The sequence below is a fragment of the Notamacropus eugenii genome, chromosome 5 (assembly GCF_028372415.1).
Source record: "Notamacropus eugenii isolate mMacEug1 chromosome 5, mMacEug1.pri_v2, whole genome shotgun sequence".
NCBI classification, from domain to species: domain Eukaryota; kingdom Metazoa; phylum Chordata; class Mammalia; order Diprotodontia; family Macropodidae; genus Notamacropus; species Notamacropus eugenii.
In genome coordinates this window covers 45,187,818-45,203,923 of record NC_092876.1, presented here as the reverse complement: position 1 = coordinate 45,203,923, position 16,106 = coordinate 45,187,818, and the positions used below count along the sequence as shown (strand labels likewise).

The window sequence follows — 16,106 nt, the reverse complement described above, 5'->3', positions numbered from 1 at the left end:
TGGCAGTGACCACAAAGCCATACCAGAGACAATGAATTGGAGGAGGACCTACTTTACCAACTTACTCCTTGGCACCACACAGAATATAACTTAACAACACCTGCTGAGTTTTATAAAGGCCTCCTCTGGCCACAAGGAATGTTGGTGCCACAGGGAGCCCAAAGGGTAAGTTCTGACACACATCACCATATGCAAAGCTAGAACACCAGGAATTCAAAGACAGGATATCACAGAAGACCAAGAAAAGAAGGAAGTGCCTGATATTTACTTAGCACTACAAGGTTTGCAAAGCTTTGCAAAGATGAGATGCTATCTCCTCTGCAACTCACAGCAATCCTGTGAGGTAGGTACCACAAACTATTAGACCCATTTTACAGCTAAGGAAGGTATCAGAGAGATTAAGAGACTTGCCTGTGAACACAACTCAATAAAGCATCTGAGGCAGGATTCAGATCTTCTTGCCTTTGAGTTCAGGATTCTATCCACTACACTATACTACCTTGGAATCTAAAAGTTTAGCTCATTGGACCCAAATAAATTCTCCAACGTATTTCCAAATAAGAAAAGGATCTCTTATGAACTATGTATAACCAATACATTTTAATAATTATTGTGCTAATCAATTCTAAATAGTTCAACTATACAAACCTAAAAAAGAACCTTTACTTTGGAAATAAGGATGCTTGACATGCCCCCAAAACTGTCATTTTTTTCCCCTGTTTACCTAGCATTTTTCTGTCTTTTCCAGTTTACCTAACTTTACCAAACATTAAGAACTTTCCTCATTCAAATCAAATAAACAGAATGCTTGTTTGCTTCTGAATTTCCTTGAACAATATTTAACAAGCTGAGGTTTAAAAAAAGACCTAAATTAATTTAGCACTAGGGAATGATGATAAACCAACAGATTAGGAAAATTAAGCTTTCTGTTTATCACTCAGAATAGGGACACAATTGCATCAATAGTTGAAGTTCCTCTTCCAGAACCCTCACCAGCATTTTTTAGTCCTGACCTGACGTAAAGTTTCTAAAAGGAAACAATAAAGTTATTCAGAATAGCTGCATTTTTGCTAAGCTGACTATGAGATAAAAACACATATATTAAGCCCCATTTTCCCCACTAACTTTTAAGATGGAAGAGAGGTTCTGAAAGGAACAAGGTCAGAGGGTTAGAGTATTTATGAAAGGAATGAGAAAAGGAAGAGAGCAGTCAGCTTCAGGCAAGCATTCAGCAAAACATACTGAGCACCTACTATGCGCAATGCAATACACTGGGTAACAAAGTCCAGGGGCAGCCTACCTATCCCCTGCACACCTTACCATCACAATTCTAAACAAAACCCTTGTATTCTCTGTCTAGAAACGCCAACAACAAAATTCAACCAATAGTACTTGAGGGCTTCTTATGTGCTCTACATTGCTAGATGCCTTCAATCAAGCCTTCAGTCAAGTCAGTGAACTGCCCTCTCACCATTCCAGCAGAGCACCAAGTCACAAGGTCAATGTGACGCTCTTCCTGATCTCTATCTGGCCACTAGGCCTAGATGTCTCCTAGGAGAAAGCGAGGCTGGTGACTTTGCAGAGTCTTCCTTCACTTCAATCCAATTCACTTGCAAGTCAGGATATTACCTTCGGGATGTGTCAAGGTTTTCAGAACAAAGGCCTAACGACAACACAAAAGTCAAACAACAATAACCACACCGATCTGGCACTGAGCCCACCTTGTTTTACTAAGTCCTAGCCTAGTTTATACTTTTTAAATTTGGACAGCTTTTCCAAAGGGAAGGCCTCTCTTCAGATCAGCATTATTACTAATACCACTTCCCTAGTTACTGAGGAAATGGCTTACTTCTGGAAATAAAGTATTTTTAAAATTTTAAATTTTAAAAAGCAATTTTAAATGCTCAAGTAGTGCAATTTTTATACCATGACTTCTTTTAAAATTCTGTGAATAAAGAAATGGATTGCCTAAATGAACTTTATTAAGTATAAGTGTTTTAAAAGACAATACCACCTCATCTGCCTTTCTGAACTAATCAACTGAACATAAATCAACCGAGACATTAATGTGGTCTTAATTGTGTAAAAAAAAAATTAAAACTAGTCATGTTATATGTGAGATATAGAATATCAGAAGTCCTACAGAATTCTTATGGATAATATCTGAGTTGTAAAAACTTTATTAAAGCAAAACAGACAAAAAAAAATCATCACAGGAACAAAAGTGGGCATTGGTCAAGATGGCTACACCATGAATCATCATCTATCTAATCAGAAATGAGGATGTCACTAAAATGACGAAACTACTGATGCCTAGATACAACATATTTTGTGAGAAGGGGAATAAATGTCTAGAAAGTCAACACACCCCCAAAAAGGCAGAGAAAATGAAGCTTGTGAAAGCTCACTACCATCCATCACCTACAAGCCGTTCACAAGATGCTGTACACCAGAGGTTCAGCTTCAAACTTGGCTCCGCAGAGGAAAACTCTGAAGGTAAATTCTTCCAGGGGCTGTTCTGACAGCCTAAATTATAAGAAGCAATGACCTCACTGGAAGAGAGATTTGAGGCAGCAGCTGCTTGGGTGAACAATCAGAGATATGAAACCAGAAGCAAACACAACAGACCAAGCTAGATAACACCCAAATTCTGAAATAAAAGGTATGGAAACATTGTTACTGAAATTATCTTAAAGCCTGGCAGAATACCTTAAAAAATCAGATTTATTCCAAAAGCATATTAACTACCCAAGCCTAACCTTTCTTAAATAAAGTTGTACCATCCAGTCTAATGGAATTTAAGAAGCCAGTTTCTATGGGAAAAGAGCTGCCACAGAGCACAGTGATGCACTGCAGAAAATTTAGTAGTAAAATAGTCACAACACAGTTCAATCCATAGAATAAGGAGAGCAGCAGCAACAATTTCCATTTATCAAGAGCTTTGTGGTGTCCTTCACAACTACCCTGGGAGGCAGATATTACAGCTAGGATGTCCATTTTCCAGACAGAGAAAACTGAAGTTCCGAAAACTTACAATGGTTTGCCTGACTTCCATCTAGCACGTTTCTCCCGGCCAGGATTGCGACCCAGGCTTCCTGACTCCAAGTCTAGCCCTCTTCTACTATATCAGAAATTCTGAGATAATTAAACAACTGACTTTTTAAAATCCTAAGCTCTTTGGACAGGAATCATATCCAAATTATACCTGTGCAAGCTCTCATCATGTGCAATGACAGTCCTAAATAAAAATGTCAAGATCTTTTCTTTTGTTTTACCTTTTATCATTAATGTATGTATGGGCTTACTGATGTTCAAACAAGGTGTTCCTATGCCAAATCTTAGCTCAAGAATACAGGATTAAAATGCGATTTAGGAATATCAAACAAGAATTCATGAATGAAAGAGCTGACGTCATAGTCCTGCTCCCAACAGAGCTCAGAGAAGTCTATAAGAAAAACAGTCTATCTTCTGGGATATTAAATCACCAAAGTCATTTACTAAAAGAGATGAAAGAGAAGAGCTTTGCCCAAGAATAAGGAAGGGGTGGGGAAAGGTCTCTGGGCAAAAGCTGCATTTCCTACTTTTCCTCCCCTGGAAGGACTGACCAGAACACACAAAATAATTTTCTGGCTAAACCCTGCCCCCAAAGCAACTGAATTTGCAATCCATGATGTTTTAACAATTGACACAATTTCCTAATAATATAAAATACATTCACGGTTAATTCCTCTAAATAAGCAAGACATTCGTTCACTGTGAAATGCTGTTCCTATTCCCCCACCCCAAAAACCAACCAGGGGCTAGGCATCTCAGGTACTTCTGCTGGCCCAGCTTACTCCCACACCCAACAGCCCCAACTGCCTGCACTATCCCCACCCTTTCCCCTCAAAAATCCCAGGCTTTCTGGTTACATACAAACACTTAGACAATTCTGAAGTCATATGCACTTAAACAGGTAGTACTCAGGGACCAAGGGGATCTGTAGAAAAAAAAAATACCTTTAATGAATCATGTAAACAAAGAAAAGATTGTAAAAAATATGATTTACTAATTAAAGTCTTTCTGGGGAGCAAGTCAATTTGAATCACTTGGTCAAACTGATAACTTCTGCAAGGTCCTGATGAAAATTTCCTAAAATAATTTTCCTTAGGACCCAGGAAGCTTACTCTAAATCTCTAAGTCCAAACTTTTTTAAAAGTATTTCATTTCCAGAAAGAAAAAAAAATCCCCATGAGGTGGCCTCCCCTTAAGTCACTGACATCTCAAATGTGCAAAAACTGTGAGGATGTTTTCTCTTCTTAACCACTCTAAGAAGAAAAATGGCTACTTATAAAAAATGGGGGGGAAAAGTGAGGGGGAAGAAAACCTAGGAGATGAGTTAAGAAATAAACAATTTTGTTCATGAACATTTTTAAAAGAAGATCTTATTAAGTTAAAAGGCAAATATGCCAGTTTTATCTGTAAATCTAAAATGTTTAAAAGATCATCTAACACTTCCACCACAAACATCTTTGATAGTCCATCACTACCCCCTTGTGGATTCGCAATAAAAATGCCTATCTTGGATCTTCGGTTTTTTAAACAATGGTTTAGACTATGGAACTTTCATCAAAGTTTGCACTTAATCCTTACTTAAAAGTTATTTTATAAAAATTACTTTTAAAATAACCAAACATGTTAAAATAATAATCCTGTTCATTTTAAACTATCTTCCCAAAGACACCACCACCATGTTTTTGGGAGTGTTTTTTATGTAAAAACAATCTGTAGCTTAAAAAAGGAGCAAAAGTCCTAAAACATCTTAGACAATTCTACTTTTCTTCAGGATGATTTTATTTTATATTTTCTATCACTATGATAAGATATTTCTGTAATAAATCAATTTTTCCCCACTATACCTAATATTTTTCTTTTTAAAAAAATATAATTTCACAGTGGTCTGAAATCACAAGAAGCTCCAAAATACTAACAGGGCATGTTCTTACTAAATCTGCAGAAGGTACAAGTCAAGTCAAGATCTGTGATTTCCTTGATGTGGGAATTCCCTCCACCAAAGCAGATGCAACCCATCTCTAAACTTAATAGATGAGCCTAAAAAAGGCAACAGATTCTCAGAGCAGCTAAGTCACTAACCTGTCTATGGTGACCCACCTAAATCACCCTCAGCAGGGAGCTGGGGGTAGGTATTTGGATCCAAGACCAATGCCCCACCACCATAAGATACTACCTTACACAATACTCAGGGGTCTATTTCAAAAGTAGCTTTCAGAGCTTTAAGAAATATTAAGAAGCCTGAATAAGGCTATTATTAAAAACAACTGATGATGCTGATGTCACTTTAACACTGTTCACAATAATCTTAATTTGCACTGGAATAGGAATGGAGATAGCATCTTTTATAAAACAGGAAGGAATTTACCTTTTTGAGCTGAAAATTACCCTAGTCATGTCTGTTGATTTTTTTGGAGTTTGATGTGTACATATCTTGTTTCACATGAACTTTGGAAGGTGAAATGAATTTGCATACCTGGCTTCTAATTTCTATACAAACTAGATTTGGTTAAGAATATAAATTCACTCTCAGTAACTCCCAGGCTATACCGGAGAATGCTACTTTCATGACTCATAATGGAATCATCTCAGGGATATGATATCTGATTCTCCAATCTCACACATCCTCCTTAGGAATGTTGTAGGGGTTGGACCAAATGACCTCCAAGGGCCCTTCCCAGCTTCAGAGGTACTGGGTTTGTAAGGGGGGATATATCTATCCACTGTTATTACTACAAGGAGACGTGAGAATAGATAATGCCATGGTGAGGGAGAAAGAAAGGAGGAGGAAAGACACACAGCAGGTGGTTTTATCGATAGATTTTTAAGCAACTGAATACAGTATCACCTTGTGGTAGTACATGGGGAAATTTGGGAAAGGTACATCTCTCTATCAACATTGGCCTTTTGCCCATATCAACTAAAATGAGAGAAGCTGTGCCCAACAAGTGACAGGTGCCCAAGGGGACTGTCTGACTACCTCCCGTGTACCCTGAACTGAGGCAAGAAGGAGCAGAACTATCCCTTGCTCATGTGAGTTCCAGAAAGGTTTTAGAGTTTTTGTTTTGTTTTTTAGTTTACGTAGGAGGGAAATGGGTAAAAAGGTTAATGGCACTTAGCAAGCCCTCTCTCACCAGACACCTAATAAACTGGAGAAATGTGTCTTTGCAAACATTTCCTGCAAGGCAAGAAGATACATGCACATGCACATATGTGTGCATACACATGTTGTGTGTATGCATATACATACATGTATGTGTGTACCTGTTTGTGCATGGTCATACATACACATATATAGCTTTATATATAACTAGAACTCATGGTACAGTGGAAAGAGTATTCAGTTTGGAGCCAGAGAACCTGAGAGCATGTGCTGGTTCCGGCCCTCGCTACTGTGACCTTGGGGAAATAGCTTAACCTCTGTGGGCCTCTATTTCCTCATCTGCAAAAACAAAAGGGTAGAATGCGAAGACCACTTGGGTCCCTTCGACCCCTCCATTTATGATCCTATAAACTGTCAGAAACCAAAGTGACCAACAAGCAAATCGACCTCACAACTTCCCATTTCCAGGTATAACAAAGTTGTATGGTAACTCGTTGTTTCAGGAAAGTAAAGGGTCAAGTCTTTCCCAACCACGCAGCGAACTTCAGAAGGGTATGTTTTCATCCTTTTCCTACTGAGCCACGGATTAGACATTATCAGAACATGCAAACGCATGTACTCATTGGCATGAGCACATAAGTTTGAAATGGATGTGGAAGCCACAATAGAAAGACAGATCTTTTATGGTAAGGCATATATGATTGTTTGAAAGTGGGCAGTCCTTAAAATGGACAGTTAAACAGGATATAATTTGGACATCCCTTGATCTCTCACTGCAGTGGGGTGCATAATCTATTTTAGCTCGGGGAAATTAACTAAAAAAATAAAAAGAGCCAGGATGTATAATAGATCAGGAGTAGGGGAAAAAATATATTGACAACCTTTCCTCAAGAAGAACTCTACAAACATCCTCTACAAACAATGGAGTCTGAGGCAGGGAATGCAGGGAAGAATCCCTCTGGCTGGCATACAGACAGCAGAGACAACTCTCCACCTGGCTTATCGTGTACAAGAATTCTGGGGTTGTCTGTCCATCGTCAATACTCAGGAAGAAACACTTAGCCTGCCTTCCTTAGCAAGTGTCACAACAGAACAGACAGCACCTGTATTTCACTCCCTCCTCTAGTACCAGATATGGAGAGAGAAGTTTCTGACACGTTCCTGATGAGTATTACTTTCTCTCAGGCTTGCAGCTGGTTAACATGGATTTGGAAAAGTACCCAAGGCTATGATAAGCCTGTGTCCTGAGCTGATTAGTGAGGAAAAAAGGTAAGGAAATGTTGTCTATACAACAAGTAATTTGGGGTGGGGAAACAGACGACCACATACTTCCTACTTAAGGTGGTCAAATCAGGACAGCAATGCTTCTGTTCTCTTCCCTTTCTCTTCATCCTCAAACCTCCAAACCAAGCAACTAACCAAAAGGCCCGAAAAGAGTACTGAAATCTACAAAGTCAGAAGAAAGGACCCCATACTCTTACATGAATGATAACAGAAAGTAAATCAAAGGGGGTTCATGGATTGAGCAGGGCAGATAAGACTGGATTTCTAAAATCTTTCTGATTCTGTGATTCTAAGTAGTTAATCTGTGCCCTACAATTAATAAGCATCATCAGTGTCCACTGTCTACCCTCATCAAGACAGCAAGACAAGAGGTAGGTTGCCTAAACTGCAGTAAATAAACTCCCTAGGTCCCAATCAAAGAGATCCAGAGGAGAGCGATCAGGACACAAATTCTACTTTATGTTCCATACCTGATAAGTCGATGGAATAAGATGTAAACTATCTTTAGGGAACAGAAGAGAAATAACATTGTCCAGCACAGCAGTAGCAATGAATGGCAGAAAGGCTATGATAAAAACAGACTCAATAGTTTCTGGCAATAATTATAATGATGAGGGGCAACAATGTGAATCCTTTCCGAGCTTTCTGAAACCTTTCATACCTCCTTTTAAAACATACAAAAAGTGGAAAGCAGCTTTCTCACTCCCAGTAGGTACAGGAAGAAAACACAGGAGAAGAGGAAGACTGAGAAAAAGAGGAAGGTGAGTTCACTCAGGAAATGAAGAATGGAGGTGAATGAAAATTTCACTATCAGGTACCACAAAGACAAATCACCCTGAAAGGGGCAGGCCATCTCACAGAATTATCTATGTGATAGAAAGACAAAATGACAAGCATTTCACTATCTACCACTTTAAAAAGAAAAATGGTCAAGTAACACATTACATGGAGAAAGGACACAGTCTCACTTCACCAAGGAAACAGATAAGTGTGAGGAGAATACTACTACTATCCTAAAGCTACCACAGAAAGAGTTACTCTTAAGAGAGAGAAAGAAACAGAGGAAATTGTTTCCTATATTCTGGAGGAAAATATCTGACTTAGCAACAAAGAAAAGGTTAAGAGGTGCTCACCATGTCTAGTTTTGTGTTCTATGTAATACCTTGCACGCTGCTAATACTCAAGATGTTAATAACTACGCCTTCCAGACAGGCACTTGCCTAAATGACCCAAAATGTATGCCCAAGCACTTAGAAAGAATGTTAATTTTATTTTTTTCCTTCCTACACATTCTAGACTACAGTAAACAACAACAAAAACCCAGCCTATTTTCTGTATAATTTTACAAGGCTAAATGATAAAATATTAGGCTAAATTAGGAGAAACCAGTCCTAATAAGAAGTGGAAAAGGACAAGGCCCAGGGATGCCATGCATACCAAAAGAACAGCAAGACCCAATCAGGTCTCTGAACAAAACCACATGACCCCAGTAATGGGAGCATGAAGGGCAAGTGCATTCTACTCTGTATAAAAAGACCTACCCTCAAAGAAGGAAGCCCAAATACAATTTGGGAAGAGTCAAAGGAGGGAAAGGGATAGATGAACCACCAAAAAAAAAGGGGGAGAGGATATCATATTACCTATTTCAATCAATCAATCAATCAACATTTATTAGGCACCTGATACGCACCAGGCTACTGGACCCAGAAAAGAACAGGCATACAGAAGGAAACTTCCAGGGACAGATGAAGCATATCTAGATACAAGGGGGCATAAGAAACAGCTTCCCCATTAGTCCTGGGGTAATAGGAAATAAATTATGGTTATGAAACTAGAATTAGGCCATTCTCTCGTAGTCCAACAGAAAAGAAAGACAGAACAATTTCAGTCCCAGTTTGGGCAGATAAAAACTACAACACAAACTCAAGAAAAGATTTAACCCCACCAGCACAAGTAATAGTCTATACACAACTAAAAAAATTAGAAACCAAAATGCCAGTTGGCCCAAATGTTTAGAATTTTAGAAATGTGAACTAGAAGAGACCTAAGAAATCAACTAATCCAAATGCTTCTTTTAACTAATGAAAAATGAAGTTATCCAAGGTCATAAAGCAAAGTTAGTAGCAGAAAGAGGTCTAGAATTCAGGGTCTCCTGACAGTCCATATATAAGCAGACTGTCATATCAAAAAGGGTGAACAGTTTCAGGTTTAGAAAGCCTCCATAACCTAAAAGAAAACTGAAGAGATTGTCTCCTTGGCCATGGACAGGAAGTACAGAGTTGACAAATCTGTCTCAAAGACGGCACACAGAAGAGTGCCACCACACTCATTCTGTAAAGGAAAACTTGATCCCATCTGACCTTGAGAAGAGGTTTCTATATGTAAATGAACCATCTCATCTACTGAGCAGTGGGGTGGGGAGATTCATTATCTCCCAGAACTGGGAAAAATAGGTTCATCAAGCAGAAGAAGGAAGGCATGTCCTTTAGGTCACAAGCCCACCCCTCAAAGAAATAAAAGCATTAGAAAAGAGACAGAAAGTAGAGAGGAAGGAATCTTCCACCACAAAACAAAACAAATTAAAGAACTGAGAATCCTATATTGTCTCTGTAGAAGAGGTCTACCATATCTGGGGGTGTGAAAGGAAACAAGCTAATGCTATATTATATGTGGTAATGGGCAACAGACAAAGTACAACTACATGCCACCCAACAAAACCATAACTTTAGACAAGAACTTCAACTTCCTGGTCTTAGTAACCTTTTATCAGAACCACAAAAAAGTAGTAAAATTAACTGACTTAGTTTCAAACCTTTTCCCTTTCCCTTCCTACCCTCTGGTGGATATGTTAATAAGCAATAAATTATCCAAAAGGAAATCTGTGGAATGGTTAATTAAAGGATCTGAATAATCCACCAATGAAAATGCATTCACTTTTGGCGCATAAGCTCCACCTAATACAACATATATATGAAGAGTATCTGGTTGTATGAAGAGTTATAACATCACATCATAGAGGAAAAAAACATAACTCCATCCTACTGATTCTAGATACAAAGAGGAAAATACAACCATTGTTGTCCAAAAAGAAAAAGCAATCCAGTTCTAATCTTTCTGGCAAGTAGGTGCGATTGATTAAACATCGATGGTAAGATGGACTCCAGAGCCCACAGTCTAATGTTAACTAAACATCCAATTCAAAACCTCTCTTACTGACATACCAAAGGTCAAAAGAGTTCACCTTGCCAGAAAAGTGCCAAAGAGGGCCAAAGCTCAGGGTCTGCCCAGCAGGTGCTTGTAGAGAGTGTGGGTCTGATCAACACAACTGGTCAAAACAGAAAGGCCTTCCCACTAAGTGAGAGCTGGTGGAATCCACATGAGTTTTTGTGGCTACAACTGGAGAGGAAGGCAGGTTCAGGCAAAATACCTGAATGTGACAAAGTTACGATTCATTCTGCCGAAGAGTAGAAGGTACCTCTTACTTTGAATGCAAAGAAGAGGGGCCTTGTTGATAATACCTGCTCCACAGTTTCCTAGAGTTACAGGTGTTTCCAGATACCCAAGGGCATTGGCCATAATAGAAACTGCAAGGTCTCTCAATTATCCAAACAGGTGGGATTGTCAACTCTTTCTGAGGTCAGTCAGTACTTTTCCAAAGAGTAAATTAACTCTACTAACTTCCCACCTAGAAAACACAAGAATCCTTCCCACCTTGATCACAGCAGGTAAAGACATCAAGATAGGCCAGTTTCTTCCTATACGACACCAAGGAGAGAAGGCCAAACCCCCATATTCAGAATGCACCAAAGGGGGAAGGGAGTACAACTGAATGCTCAAGACTCAGGAGATTCAGAGACTGTGCTTTGTTGAATATTCACCCCTCTGCTGGCTCAACACAACACAATGGGGGGATTCAAGAGTGGGGAAGATTATAGACAAGTTAAGTAGCACTTTGGCTAAGAGGTAAAGATGACTCTTCTACGACTGATTAGATACAACGCATACACATCAGCATATGTCCAAATTAATGATTCCATACACACATCTGTATTGTCACTTCACACCTCAAACTTACATTACCTAAGTGCATTTGTATATACGCAGTACTTACGTACAAATACAAACTTTCCTGGCCTAGATGCCCAATATGACTGCAAAGGACCAGTATTGTGCTTATCCCAAATATGGGATAATGAGATATGGGAAGGATTCAGTCTTGCCCACTGACTGACAGCTACAGAATGAGAAGTGGAAACACAAGGCCCAAGGGAAGAGATGAGGACAAGGACTGGTAAATAGAAAGCCCCTTTCCCCAGAGGTAACATGGAAGTGTGTGTTCTATTTCCCAGCTGAAAAAAGACGGAAGGCCTCCTTTCATCCAAGCCATAAAGGCAATTCAGATGTGGAGCACAAAAGTCTGGGGAATGTGGGGTTCACAAGACATGGCTGAGAAGAGAGCAGGCACCATGAGAAGCCTAGAGGAGCCTGCTTCCTAAAGAAAAAAGTTAGCAGTGTCATCAGCCTGGGCTTCAGGGTTCAAGAACATGAGGGTAGACAAGGGTGCTTCCCATGTCGAAGAAGGCAGGAGACCCTGTAGCCAAAGGAAAGCAGAGTCAGTTGGTGAATACTGCCCCTGGCTAGGATTCAAGGGTAAACAGGAAGAGCGTATGTCCCTTTTTGCTTCAGACACAAAAGTAATGATGTGGTCCCTTGTTGCTCAAGTAGTAGGCACAATGAGGAGGGCACTGGCAAATCCTGACGGGAGGGAGCAGGGGAGGGACCCCACACCCCGGGGGAGGGAGGAAAAGGGGGCATGGGGAAACCAAAGGATGCCTGGGGCAGAGAAGAAAAGGGGCACAGGAATACTCTGAGTTGCTGTCATTTCCAAAAAAAACCCCAAACCCCGGGTAACCCAAAGGGCTGCCAGCCAAAGGGCTCACCTTCACCCCGGGGGTGGTGGAGGGCAGGAGCGTCTACACGGCCAGCCAACAAAGTGTCTGCTTCCCCTCCGAGAAAGGACTTGGGGGGTGCACAGGCCCCTGGGGTCCGCGGCGGGGGGCGGGGGGCCGCTCCACTGCCCCTGTCCTGGCAAGGAGGGCCGGTCACTCGAGAGTTGTGCCCGGGGCCCAGCGAGGGGAAGGCTCGCGATCGGGGTCACGGCGGGGAGAGGAGGCGAAGGAGGGGGCGAGGCTCCGGCTCGTCCCTCGCCATGGAAACCGGAACCCCACCCTGCTGCCCGAGGGGGGCCGGGGCCGCTGCCCGGGGGCGGGGAGGCGGGAGGCGGAGCCCGCCGGGGCCCTGCCGGGGCCGGGGCTGGGGGGCCCCGGGGCGGGCGCGGCGGGGGGCCTCGCGCACATAAACTTTCCGCCCGCGGGCCCCCCCACCCCCGGGCCGGAGCCGGGGCTGGAGCTGGGACCGGAGCTCGGGCCGGGGAGAGGGATGCCCGGCGGGCGACGGGGCCCTGGGCCGGCCCCCGCCCCGCGCGCCCCGCTCCGGCCCCGGCTCCGGCCCCTGCCCGCCCCCGGCGGAGGAGGAGGGGGGTGTCGCTGTCGCGGCCGCTATCGCGGTCGCGGTCCGTGTCGCCGGCCCCAGGGTCCCCTCAGGACCCGGCCCCGCTCCGCCTCCCCCCCGCCCCCGGGCCGGGGGCGCCCGCCCGCCGCGCCCCCGCGCCGCCTCCCGTACCCGCCGCCGCTGCCCGGGATGCCCGGCGGGGCCGGGGGCCGGCCGCCCCACGCGCCGCCTCCCGCTCCCTCCGCCGGCCCCCCTCACGCTCCGGCTCTTACCTTCCGGCTTGTTTTCGGCAGCCATTTCCCCTCCGCGCGCCACATCCTCCTCCTCCTCCTCGCGACCGGGACCCCGAGCGCGCGCCTCGTACCGCCGCCGCCGGCCCAGCCACCCCGCCGCCGCCGCGCACCCGGCCTGGCCCCGCCCCGCGGCCCACGCACCGCTACCATTGGCGCGTCGGCCCGCCAGTCATCGCTGCGGCCGCCAATCGCCCAGCACCAGGGGCCTCACTACTCTCCGGGAGGAGCGGCCTATCCTCCCGGCCCATTGGCTGCTCTCCGCCCGACGGCACGGAGGGATTGGCCAAGCTTCGACGCCCCCTCCCCACCCACTCCCAGAAAAGCCCGCCTTCCAGACCTAAACAAAGCTTCTCAGTGGCTCGAGCCCAAGACAGCTGACCAATAGATGCGGCGCCGACACGGAATATTTCCTCGAGGCCGGGACGTAGCTTTTGGATTGGGCGTTGCTACAGTGTTTCCCAAGCCTCCCAGGCCAATCAAAGGGGGTTCCCGGAGCTCGGGAACGGCGAAGGGAAACCCCGCCCCTTAGCGTGACCGTCACGGGGAAGGCGCGCGCTCATTGGCTGGCCGGGGCTTTTCCCGCGTGCTCCCGGGGCTGAAGGACGTTCCCGGGGAAACCACTCTGGGCGCGTGGGGGTCCCGACGGTGGCGGCAGTGCTGCGGCGCGCCGTGCCGGGGCGGGGTTCTCCGGGATCCCACAGCGTGTCGGAGCCGGGCCGCCGAGGGCGCAGGCGCGGGCGCAGCTGAGGCCCGAGCTCCGAGCTCCGGCCTCCAGCCCAGCGGGACGTCGTGGGCCCGTGGGCCTGTGGGCTAGTGGGCTCGGCTAGCCGCCAGGAGGCGCTGCGGCGCCACGCTCCTCCGTCCCCGCCTTCCCTTCCCCTGTGGCGCTCGTAGAGCGTAAGCCTCTGGAGGGCAGGCGCTGCTCCATCCCCGGTGCCTAGCCCTTCAGCCCCACTTTGTGCCCTCTGCTCTCCGCCGAGAACCCTCTCTTTGTGGTCACTGGAGACCCTTGACCTGCCACCCAGTCCAGCACTTCTTTTGCCCCGTTCCTTCCTCCTCATCTCGGACCTCGCCCAGATCCTCCCGTGCACAGCCTGCGCACCTTTGCACCTCACCCCCAAAGTCCGCCAGGCAGTTCCAAGGTAATTGCCATTCAGGCTTTCCATGTGACCCGACAAACAAAAGACACATCAGCTCCTAACTTAAGATGAAGCATGAGAATAAAGTAATATATGAAAAAATTAAACATCTTACACTTAATTTTAAGAATAAGTCAGGAAAAAATGTGGGCATTTACTTTTCAAAAGGAAAAAAACTCAAAATTTTCAAAGCCCGTAGCGTCCACTTGATCCCTTGCAAACGTTCTGATGAAAAATGAATGGCCGAACTCTATGGGGAGCTTTAATTGCCTTTTCTTTATCGCATGGGAGGGTTCCGTCAGAAAAATGAGGGAAGCCTCCTTCCGGAAGTGATTGTAATATAAAGACAAAAGGCATCGATAAAAGATTTTTTTAAATGAAGTAGCAAGCTAGAAAGATTTAACTTCAATTGCACAGAAGAAAAAAAGGAATACCGTCACACACCCTATCTGAAAATTCTTGCCACCTCAAGTAAAACAGTCAACAGAGCAAATGCAGAGAAACCTAACAGCAAGAGAAGATGCCAACATAGGGCACCTAAAATCTAAAGACCTACCACCTTCAGAGACAGTCAAACATAATGCAGGTGGGCAGGTAATGGAGGAAAGAGAAATGAAGCTGCTGAACTCTGAGTTAGAAAAGGAGGGGAAATTGAAGCAGTTTTCCATCTCCAACTATGTGCATGTATTTCTTCTCTTGTAACAATGTTGCAATGTACAGCTTCTTGTACGGTATACATCGTTAACAATGTTACAATGTACAGCTTCTTGTACTGTATACATCGTTAGTGGGAGTTAGCTGAATCAGGGAAAGAAAAGTCCCCTTCTAGACATTTTGGTGGTAGGGCTATACTGTCAATGTGTATTTAACTTGAAGCTATAAAAACAGCCTCCTTTCTAACAGCAGATCATCTTTGTTTTTTTTTCCCTAGTCTCTACAAGTAGAAATTTCTCAAGTTTTCCAGAAATAAAGATGTTCCCCAAAATACTACACAAACTGCCGCCCACAAAGCTCTTGTTTTTAGCCTTAATGTTCTTTGAAGAATGAAAGAGATCGTCCAGAAGCCATCGCATGGAGGTGAATAGTAGTAATGGTTGGATGAAATAATGTTACATTAATCTGCTAAAGAGATTTTTTTAGTTCTCTCCCAGTGATCTCTGCAGTAACATTATTAGTATTATTATTATGGATGAAGATCATAATAAAGTTCTCACTGGATTTATTGCCATAAATTGCAAGTTGTCTGAATCAGTCTAACTGAATTGGAAGAAAAGGAAAATGTGAACTGAGCTGATTTCAAATACTAAGATTCCCAAAAAAGAGGATTGTGATGAATTTTAAGTACACATTGTTCCTATGCTCTCATCTAAGACATCATGGCTAAGGACAAAGTAGGTCCTATTAATACTGTTTTGGTTCGGTTTGGTTTTTTTGTTGGTTTTTTCTGGGTGCTGAATTATAAAAAGATAATGGCCCTCAACTGTGTTCCAGGCACTATGCTAGGTAGTTAAGGAGCTAAAAGATTCCCTGACAGAGGGAATGATCTAATAGAAGAGATAATATTTACATAATATAATAATGCATAATAATAACATTTATATAATGTTTTAAGGTTTGCAGAGTGCTTTACAAATATTATCTCATTTGATCTCTACAACAACCTTGGAAGGTAGGGGCTATTATTGTCCTCATTTTAGAGATGAGGAAAGTGAGAGAGGTTCACTC

The 16,106-nt window shown here is 43.7% G+C and overlaps 1 long non-coding RNA gene across 1 annotated transcript; it reads left to right on the top strand.

Moving 5' to 3' along the window:
- The first annotated feature begins 13,386 nt into the window (after positions 1 to 13,386).
- On the top strand, positions 13,387 to 15,613 carry LOC140504143 (uncharacterized). Its single transcript, XR_011966975.1, has 2 exons — positions 13,387 to 14,384; positions 15,313 to 15,613. It is a non-coding gene; the product is annotated as an uncharacterized lncRNA (long non-coding RNA).
- Positions 15,614 to 16,106: the final 493 nt, after the last annotated feature.